This window comes from Lissotriton vulgaris, unplaced genomic scaffold (genome assembly GCF_964263255.1).
Source record: "Lissotriton vulgaris unplaced genomic scaffold, aLisVul1.2 SCAFFOLD_11664, whole genome shotgun sequence".
Lineage (NCBI taxonomy): Eukaryota > Metazoa > Chordata > Amphibia > Caudata > Salamandridae > Lissotriton > Lissotriton vulgaris.
The window spans coordinates 33093-43624 of record NW_028250155.1 but is presented as its reverse complement, the minus strand read 5'-3'; positions in this window follow the sequence as shown (position 1 = coordinate 43624).

Here is a 10532-nt window from a genome sequence, read left to right as displayed (position 1 = left end):
TTCTGTGGGTTGTCTTGAACTTAAACATCATGGAGGCCATAGATGAATTGGGATTGTGCTGATTTTTCTGTGTTTTTCGATTTTTTTTTTTTGTAAAATTTTGTGTTTTTCGATTTTTGACCTGTTGTTGGGGCCTTGACCAGGGGTATTTGAGTCTAGCATGGGCCTAGTCTTTCTGTGGGCTGTCTTGAATTTAAACATCATGGAGGCCATGGATGGAATGGGATTGTGCTGATTTTGCAGTGTTTTTCGATTTTTGGGGGTGTTCATGGGGAGGGACATGCCATGTGGCTGGTGGCCATTTTGAGTGCAGCTACAGGCACTGGCCATGTGCTGGCAGGCAAGTGGCCATTTTGAATGCAGGCTTTGTTGTTAGGCCTCCAACCATTTTGCCTACTTTTCAACCTTTATTTATGCCAGGGGTAGTGAGTCTTGCATGGGCCTAGTATTTCTGTGGGTTGTCTTGAATTTAAACATCATGGAGGCCATGGATTGAATGGGATTGTGATGATTTTGCAGTGTTTTTCGATTTTTGGGCCTGTACTTGTGGCCTTTTCACCAGGGGTATTTGAGTCTAGCATGGGCCTAGTCTTTCTGTGGGCTGTCTTGAATTTAAACATCATGGAGAGGCCACGGATGGAATGGGATTGTGCTGATTTTGCAGTGTTTTTCGATTTTTGGGCCTGTACTTGTGGCCTTTTCACCAGGGGTATTTGAGTCTAGCATGGGCCTAGTCTTTCTGTGGGCTGTCTTGAATTTAAACATCATGGAGAGGCCATGGATGGAATGGGATTGTGCTGATTTTGCAGTGTTTTTCGATTTTTGGGCCTGTACTTGTGGCCTTTTCACCAGGGGTATTTGAGTCTAGCATGGGCCTAGTCTTTCTGTGGGCTGTCTTGAATTTAAACATCATGGAGGCCATGGATGGAATGGGATTGTGCTGATTTTGCAGTGTTTTTCGATTTTTGGGGGTGTTCATGGGGAGGGACATGCCATGTGGCTGGTGGCCATTTTGAGTGCAGCTACAGGCACTGGCCATGTGCTGGCAGGCAAGTGGCCATTTTGAATGCAGGCTTTGTTGTTAGGCCTCCAACCATTTTGCCTACTTTTCAACCTTTATTTATGCCAGGGGTAGTGAGTCTTGCATGGGCCTAGTATTTCTGTGGGTTGTCTTGAATTTAAACATCATGGAGGCCATGGATTGAATGGGATTGTGATGATTTTGCAGTGTTTTTCGATTTTTGGGCCTGTACTTGTGGCCTTTTCACCAGGGGTATTTGAGTCTAGCATGGGCCTAGTCTTTCTGTGGGCTGTCTTGAATTTAAACATCATGGAGAGGCCATGGATGGAATGGGATTGTGCTGATTTTGCAGTGTTTTTCGATTTTTGGGCCTGTACTTGTGGCCTTTTCACCAGGGGTATTTGAGTCTAGCATGGGCCTAGTCTTTCTGTGGGCTGTCTTGAATTTAAACATCATGGAGGCCATGGATGGAATGGGATTGTGCTGATTTTGCAGTGTTTTTCGATTTTTGGGGGTGTTCATGGGGAGGGACATGCCATGTGGCTGGTGGCCATTTTGAGTGCAGCTACAGGCACTGGCCATGTGCTGGCAGGCAAGTGGCCATTTTGAATGCAGGCTTTGTTGTTAGGCCTCCAACCATTTTGCCTACTTTTCAACCTTTATTTATGCCAGGGGTAGTGAGTCTTGCATGGGCCTAGTATTTCTGTGGGTTGTCTTGAATTTAAACATCATGGAGGCCATGGATTGAATGGGATTGTGATGATTTTGCAGTGTTTTTCGATTTTTGGGCCTGTACTTGTGGCCTTTTCACCAGGGGTATTTGAGTCTAGCATGGGCCTAGTCTTTCTGTGGGCTGTCTTGAATTTAAACATCATGGAGAGGCCACGGATGGAATGGGATTGTGCTGATTTTGCAGTGTTTTTCGATTTTTGGGCCTGTACTTGTGGCCTTTTCACCAGGGGTATTTGAGTCTAGCATGGGCCTAGTCTTTCTGTGGGCTGTCTTGAATTTAAACATCATGGAGAGGCCATGGATGGAATGGGATTGTGCTGATTTTGCAGTGTTTTTCGATTTTTGGGCCTGTACTTGTGGCCTTTTCACCAGGGGTATTTGAGTCTAGCATGGGCCTAGTCTTTCTGTGGGCTGTCTTGAATTTAAACATCATGGAGAGGCCATGGATGGAATGGGATTGTGCTGATTTTGCAGTGTTTTTCGATTTTTGGGCCTGTACTTGTGGCCTTTTCACCAGGGGTATTTGAGTCTAGCATGGGCCTAGTCTTTCTGTGGGCTGTCTTGAATTTAAACATCATGGAGGCCATGGATGGAATGGGATTGTGCTGATTTTGCAGTGTTTTTCGATTTTTGGGGGTGTTCATGGGGAGGGACATGCCATGTGGCTGGTGGCCATTTTGAGTGCAGCTACAGGCACTGGCCATGTGCTGGCAGGCAAGTGGCCATTTTGAATGCAGGCTTTGTTGTTAGGCCTCCAACCATTTTGCCTACTTTTCAACCTTTATTTATGCCAGGGGTAGTGAGTCTTGCATGGGCCTAGTATTTCTGTGGGTTGTCTTGAATTTAAACATCATGGAGGCCATGGATTGAATGGGATTGTGATGATTTTGCAGTGTTTTTCGATTTTTGGGCCTGTACTTGTGGCCTTTTCACCAGGGGTATTTGAGTCTAGCATGGGCCTAGTCTTTCTGTGGGCTGTCTTGAATTTAAACATCATGGAGAGGCCACGGATGGAATGGGATTGTGCTGATTTTGCAGTGTTTTTCGATTTTTGGGCCTGTACTTGTGGCCTTTTCACCAGGGGTATTTGAGTCTAGCATGGGCCTAGTCTTTCTGTGGGCTGTCTTGAATTTAAACATCATGGAGAGGCCATGGATGGAATGGGATTGTGCTGATTTTGCAGTGTTTTTCGATTTTTGGGCCTGTACTTGTGGCCTTTTCACCAGGGGTATTTGAGTCTAGCATGGGCCTAGTCTTTCTGTGGGCTGTCTTGAATTTAAACATCATGGAGGCCATGGATGGAATGGGATTGTGCTGATTTTGCAGTGTTTTTCGATTTTTGGGGGTGTTCATGGGGAGGGACATGCCATGTGGCTGGTGGCCATTTTGAGTGCAGCTACAGGCACTGGCCATGTGCTGGCAGGCAAGTGGCCATTTTGAATGCAGGCTTTGTTGTTAGGCCTCCAACCATTTTGCCTACTTTTCAACCTTTATTTATGCCCAGGGGTAGTGAGTCTTGCATGGGCCTAGTCTTTCTGTGGGTTGTCTTGAATTTAAACATTATGGAGGGCATGGATGGATTGGGATTGTGCTGATTTTGCAGTGTTTTTCGATTTTTTTGTGCTCTACAACTGAACTGATGTTCCTCTGTCTTCCATTTTTTTTAGGTGCACAAGACTCAAGAGAACCACCAGTGCCAGGAAGAAGTCCTGCAGCGGTGTGTGTGTGCAGCATAACGTCACGCGACGTCACGTCTGGCCTCAGACAACTCTACAATTCGTGCAACTGCGGCCTGCTGTCTGACCTGCTCTGAAGAAGATGGCCCCAAAGAAAGTTCTCCGTAGCTCCTCTAGCAAGAAAGTTGCTAGTAAGGAGCAGAAGAAGCAAGTTACCAAGGAGGCTGGTGTGCCACCCGCCACTTTTTTTGGGAGCAAAAAAAAAAGTACGCCTGCAGCAGCAGGATCTGCTGGGGACCAACCTGAGAGCAGCACCCCTGCTCCATTGGGTTCAGTGCCTCCACCACCACGCCAACTTAAGTCAAAGCCCTTGAGTGCTTCAGAGGCAGTCAGTGTACTTCTCCAATCACCATCGACCAGTGATGTTGGCTCATCGCAAGAAAGTAGCAGCAATGTCCCTGAATCAACACAGGTTGTTGTAACTCATCTGACAAGTGTTGAACAACCACAGCCGCAACAACAACACCATGTGCAAGTACACGCCCAAGTACATGTGGAAGGAGAGGCAGCAAAAGGAGATGCGCAAGCAAAGGTGCATGGACGTTCACAAGTGCCCACAATAGTTGTTCCTTCCGAAGTAGGGGCACATTTGGAAATCGACATTGAAGCTGAGGTATCATTGGAAGCCACTCCTCCTGATGATCATTCATTGTCTTCCACATCCCTAGCAAGGAAAAGATCAAGGGGGGTGTCTACATCTTCTTCAAGCCCACCTCGTTCTGATGCAAGTGATCTGTCTTGGGAACCACAACTGCGGTCTGACAGTGAGGCAGAGGCACACCATGATCTGACACCGGTACCTCCTAAGCGTAAAAGGAAGGTCGTCCAAAAACTCAAACCTATGGAGTGTGATGAGGCTCAACAAGAAGTGACAGATACTGCTGGTGATGAAGCCTCTCACGATGACGACGAGCCAGTCATCACAAAGGTCACTGCAGCCCCACCGGGCATGCAGCAAAGAGACATTTTGACCCTATCCCGAGAAGCTGCTGAGCGTGATGATGATGTCGGCGAGGAGGCAATGGAAATGGAATCATTAGATTTGGAGTTAAGTAGTACACCAAAACCTACCGCTTCCATATTTCTTCGCAAGAAGGTACCCACCTCGTCCTCGACCTCAATTCGTGGTGGTGAAAGTGCAAAACGTACTGAAGTTCGGCAATCCACATCCTCCACTTCATCTGTCATTAGCAGCAGGACCACCACCACCAGTATCGCCGCCTCCTCCGGCCCCCGAAGACATTTCAAGTCTCCAGTTTGGGACTTCTTTAGTGTTTGCCCAAATAAGGAAAACATAGCCATTTGTAGCCTTTGTAAGCTTCGATTTAGTCGTGGTAAGCTTGGTTCTAACTATGGTACCGGAGGCCAGAGAGGTCATCTTGAGAGAAGGCACCCTGTCCAATGGTTTCCGCACCTAGAGGCGGTCAAGAAAGCCGGAATTGCACGTAATGAAAACGTTGATTTGTCATCTGCTGATGACGAGGAGGTAGAAGAAGACGATCCAAACACTTCACTTACACCCAGTTCCCATGTCAGCAGCACACCCCATGGGAGCCACACTAAGAGTGTGGGAGAGAGTGAGACATCAATGCGGAAAAGTTCATCAGCGAGCGTAACTGGGTCGAAGAGATCATCATCCCGTAAATCATTGGTCCAGGGCAACATTAAAAAGATGTTGTTTACAGAAGCGCAATATGAACGCAACCACCCAATGACCCGTCTGTATAACACTAAGCTGGCTAAAATGCTAGCTCTGGACCTTCTCCCTTTTTCTTTTGTCGAAGGGGTTGGTTTTCTAGAATTAGTGACAGCGCTCTGCCCTAAATGGAAGGTTCCTAGCCGGTTCTATTTTGCCCGAGTTGCGGTTCCAGCACTACATGAAGATGTTCTGAAGGCGATTGGGGCAGCTTTGCAGAAGAGTGCTGTTCACACTATACATCTGACAACAGACATGTGGACCAGTGGCGCAGGCGCTGATTACATGTGCATCACTGCACACTGGGTCTCTTTTTCAGGGGCTAAAGCAAAGCTAAACTCAGGTGTTGACACTAACATTGTTTTTAAAGGTGCTCGGAAACATGCAACACTAGCCATGTTTGGTTTGGAGAAACGTCACACAGCAGAAAACATTTTGGATGTCTTTAACACAAAGGTCCTTAACTGTCTGTCCCCACTAAAACGCAAGGTTGGTTATGTTTCCACGGACAATGGCTCCAATATAGTTAAGGCCATGAGGGACGGTTACTATTTCAGAGTGCCGTGTTTGGCGCACTGTATAAACCTGGTTGTCCAAAAATTCTTGGGTAATAAACTCAGTGCAGCGTACAGTGTATTGGAGAACTGCCGAAAAATTTGCAAGCATTTCAGGCATTCTTTTAAGGCCCGCAAGCAGCTGAGGAGCATGCTATATCAATGTCAAATGCCAGTGAAAGCACTCATCCAGGAGGTGGTAACACGTTGGAACTCAACCTTCTACATGCTTGAGCGTCTGTATGAGCAGTATACGCAACTCGATCAATATTTCTTGAAAGAGGGTATAGAGGAGCTGAGGATGGGTGGGCCGCAATGGAACATAGTTGAAAGCCTAACACGCATGCTTCGTCCTTTTGAGGTCTTCACGCGTGCAGTCAGCAAGGAGGACTCTAATTTGGGAAAAGCTATCCCATTGTTGTACATGCTGGAGGACCAACTGAAGGAGGTGTGTTCTGTGTTTCGAAAAGATGACAAAAAGAAAGACTCTTCTTTGCTTCTGGCTGAGCAATTATTAGAGCTCCTACAAGGTGATGAACGTCTTCAAAAGATCCACTCAGAACAGCATTACATTTGTGCTACTATTCTGGATCCACGCTACAAAAAGGCGCTGGCAGGCAGAGCATTCTTTCCTTTTGCTGATGAAGATGTTACAAAGTACAAACGTTGGCTAGCCTTGTCAGCCAAGAAGTTTGAAACAGAACGGCTGGAAATTGAAGGAAATGGCAGTACATCAGCAGGCCATCCCCAGTCAAAACAATCCACTTCTGCACCTGTGGCTGTGGCACAAGTGACCTCTCAGCCGTTAAAGACACCGGCAACCGCATCATCTGCACGAAAGACAGCAGAAACATTGGAGGCTGAAGAGGATTGGCTAGCTCTGCGTGGGTTTGGTTCTCAAAAGGCCAGAGGCACAGCAAGAGCTACGCAAAGTGGAGGAACCTTGGAGGAGGACCTTGAGTCGATGGTGAAGGACTATCTGAATGACTCCACAGAGGTCTATGTTAATTCTGACCCATTGGCGTATTGGCATGGGAAAAAAGAATTGTGGCCACAGCTCACCAACCTGGCTTTAAACTACTTGTCTTGCCCACTCGCAAGTGTGTCTTCTGAACGGGTTTTCAGTGCGGCTGGTGGGATTGTAACTCCCAAACGGAGCCGCCTCTCGCCCAAAAATGTGGAGAGGTTAACAATGATCAAGATGAATCAGCACCTCATACCACCAGATATAAGAGTACGAGAGAGCGTGCCGGATGAAGAGGAGGTGGCCAGCACCATAGATGAGGGAATTTCTACTCTGTCAGGTGGCACTGACCTCACCCGGGCTGAATTCGCAGAGTATGATGACGAAGCCTTATTCTTATTCCTGGACCGTGATTCCGACTTCGAGCCCTGAAAATGAGACAACGAATCAATAACTTTCTTTTTCATCCTTATTCACTTTTATTCCTGTGTGTCTGTCTTTCTTTGTTGTGCACAGTTAATATAATTCAAACTTTAATCAGATTATCACAAAGACAAGCCCATCAGCAGAACTGTCTTCACTTGTTTGCTAATTTATTTGAAGGTGCCGCAGTCTGCATTCCTCAGGTTCACAAGTTCAGAAGAACATGCTCCTCTATCCTCCTCCTCCAGACTCCTATTTCCATCAAAGCAGAGGGCTGGTTTACGCCCAATGAAGAAAGACTCAGCACTTGTGGAGGTGTTGTTCTACCTCTTTGCAGGTGAGTTGACGGGTCTGGGGCCATTGCTGGGAAGCACTAAAAGTGGTTTGTGCCAAATCCGAGGCGGAAATTTTTTTGTGTTTTTGATGACTTGCTTGCCTTTGAGGTGCTCTTAGGGGGGGTTCCGTCTGTTTGTGGGTGAGTTTCATGGTCTGAGAGCATTGCTGGGACACTCTAATCTTGATTGCATTTGCTTTTCAGGAAATCCGTCGTGCCAACCCCGACTTATGGCCTAGCTACGCAGCGCGTTTGGACCGAAGGCCCAGAAATATTGCAAGTATGAGATTTTGCTTTTGGCCTGTTTGGGGGTGTTATGCTTCTTGGCGGGTGGGTTGCCTGGTCTTGGGGCATTCCTGGGAAGGTCTAATACCGGGTAGAAGTGGTTGGGACAAAATCCAGGCCGATTTTTTTTGGGCTATTTCAGACATTTTGCTCTATGTAGCGTTTTCGGGGGCCTGTTTGGGGGGCTTCCTGGTGTTTGCGGGTGAGTTTCGTGGTCTGGGAGCACTGCTGGGACACTCTAATCTTGATTGCATTTGCTTTTCAGGAAATCCGTCGTGCCAACCCCGACTTATGGCCTAGCTACGCAGCGCGTTTGGACCGAAGGCCCAGAAATATTGCAAGTATGAGATTTTGCTTTTGGCCTGTTTGGGGGTGTTATGCTTCTTGGCGGGTGGGTTGCCGGGTCTTGGGGCATTCCTGGGAAGGTCTAATACCGGGTAGAAGTGGTTGGGACAAAATCCAGGCCGATTTTTTTTGGGCTATTTCAGACATTTTGCTCTATGTAGCGTTTTCGGGGGCCTGTTTGGGGGGCTTGCTGGTGTTTGCGGGTGAGTTTCGTGGTCTGGGAGCACTGCTGGGACACTCTAATCTTGATTGCATTTGCTTTTCAGGAAATCCGTCGTGCCAACCCCGACTTATGGCCTAGCTACGCAGCGCGTTTGGACCGAAGGCCCAGAAATATTGCAAGTATGAGATTTTGCTTTTGGCCTGTTTGGGGGTGTTATGCTTCTTGGCGGGTGGGTTGCCGGGTCTTGGGGCATTCCTGGGAAGGTCTAATACCGGGTAGAAGTGGTTGGGACAAAATCCAGGCCGATTTTTTTTTGGGCTATTTCTGACATTTTGCTCTATGTAGCGTTTTCGGGGGCCTGTTTGGGGGGCTTCCTGGTGTTTGCGGGTGAGTTTCGTGGTGTGGGAGCACTGCTGGCTATATATACTTTACTTTGCAAGAGGTTTGAAGCAAATCCATGGTGGCTGAGGGGACTTAGGGCCTAGCTGCAGAGCGCGCGCGGAGTGATTTGGGAAATTTGTGAAAAAGTGACTAAGTCCCCATTTTTGTACTTTTGCTCTTTGGCTGTTTGGGGGTCTTCTACTCGTTTTCTCCTGGGTTGACGGCTCTGGGGCCATTGCTGGGAAGCTCTAATACCGGATAAAAGTGTTTTGGACCAAATCCCAGGCGGAATTTTTTTTGTGTTTTTGATGACTTGCTTGCCTTTGAGGTGCTCTTAGGGGGGGTTCCGTCTGTTTGCGGGTGAGTTTCGTGGTCTGGGAGCACTGCTGGGACACTCTAATCTTGATTGCATTTGCTTTTCAGGAAATCCGTCGTGCCAACCCCGACTTATGGCCTAGCTACGCAGCGCGTTTGGACCGAAGGCCCAGAAATATTGCAAGTATGAGATTTTGCTTTTGGCCTGTTTGGGGGTGTTATGCTTCTTGGCGGGTGGGTTGCCGGGTCTTGGGGCATTCCTGGGAAGGTCTAATACCGGGTAGAAGTGGTTGGGACAAAATCCAGGCCGATTTTTTTTTTGGGCTATTTCTGACATTTTGCTCTATGTAGCGTTTTCGGGGGCCTGTTTGGGGGGCTTCCTGGTGTTTGTGGGTGAGTTTCGTGGTCTGGGAGCACTGCTGGGACACTCTAATCTTGATTGCATTTGCTTTTCAGGAAATCCGTCGTGCCAACCCCGACTTATGGCCTAGCTACGCAGCGCGTTTGGACCGAAGGCCCAGAAATATTGCAAGTATGAGATTTTGCTTTTGGCCTGTTTGGGGGTGTTATGCTTCTTGGCGGGTGGGTTGCCGGGTCTTGGGGCATTCCTGGGAAGGTCTAATACCGGGTAGAAGTGGTTGGGACAAAATCCGCGCGGAAAAGCCTTTAGTTTTGGCACTTTTTGTAACTTAGGGTTCGTTAGGGTTAGCCCTAGCAGCAGGATTGCATGTGTATCGGGGTGTTCTAGATTTTTCAAACTGAGTTCTGGGGTCTTAGAGCACTCGTGAGAATGTGTAATTTTGGTTGCAAGTCATTTGAAGAAAATCCATGGTGGGAAAGGGGGGATTTGGCATAGTTAAAGAAAGCCTTTGCCACTATTCTTAACTTAGGGTTCGTTAGGGTTAGCAGTATTTCTATTGCATGTGTTTGAGTGGGGGGGATTTCGAGTCTTGGAGCGATGCTGGCTATGGCTACTTTTGCTTGGTTGCTTGCAAGTGGTTTGAATACAATCCACGGGGGGTAATGGGTAATTAGGGTACTTCGGCCTACTTTTACTTTCAAAGTAAGTTTTGTCTCCAGTTTTCTGCTAGGCCTCGTTTTTTGGGTGGGAGCACTGCTAGGAAGATCTATTTTTGTTCTAAAACACAGTTTACAGTACACCTAGCTTGAGGGGCAAGATCCGCTACATTAATTTGCCCATACTTACTTATCCTTCAAAAGGTGACTCAGAGTACGCACTTTCAAAAACATTGTACTGTCTGTCTACTAGGAAAAACAAATTGTGACTTTTTGCACTCCACAGCCTACATACCTTATATTTATTTATCAGTGGTGTTGTAATATTATATCACTTCCTGTTTTTCGTTGAATAATTACAGGCCGGGTTTCAGTCTCTGCAATGGGGAAAAAAGGATGGAGTCAGGCTTCACAGTAGCGAGCCACAATTCAGCATCAGGCAGGCAGTGGACAGGGTGTCTTCTGGTGACCAACATCGGTGGACGAAGCGTCGGCTGCAATGGAGGAGTGCCGCTAATAGGAGGATTTTTTTTCTGCGGGCAACTTACTTACCACTTCCAACAGGA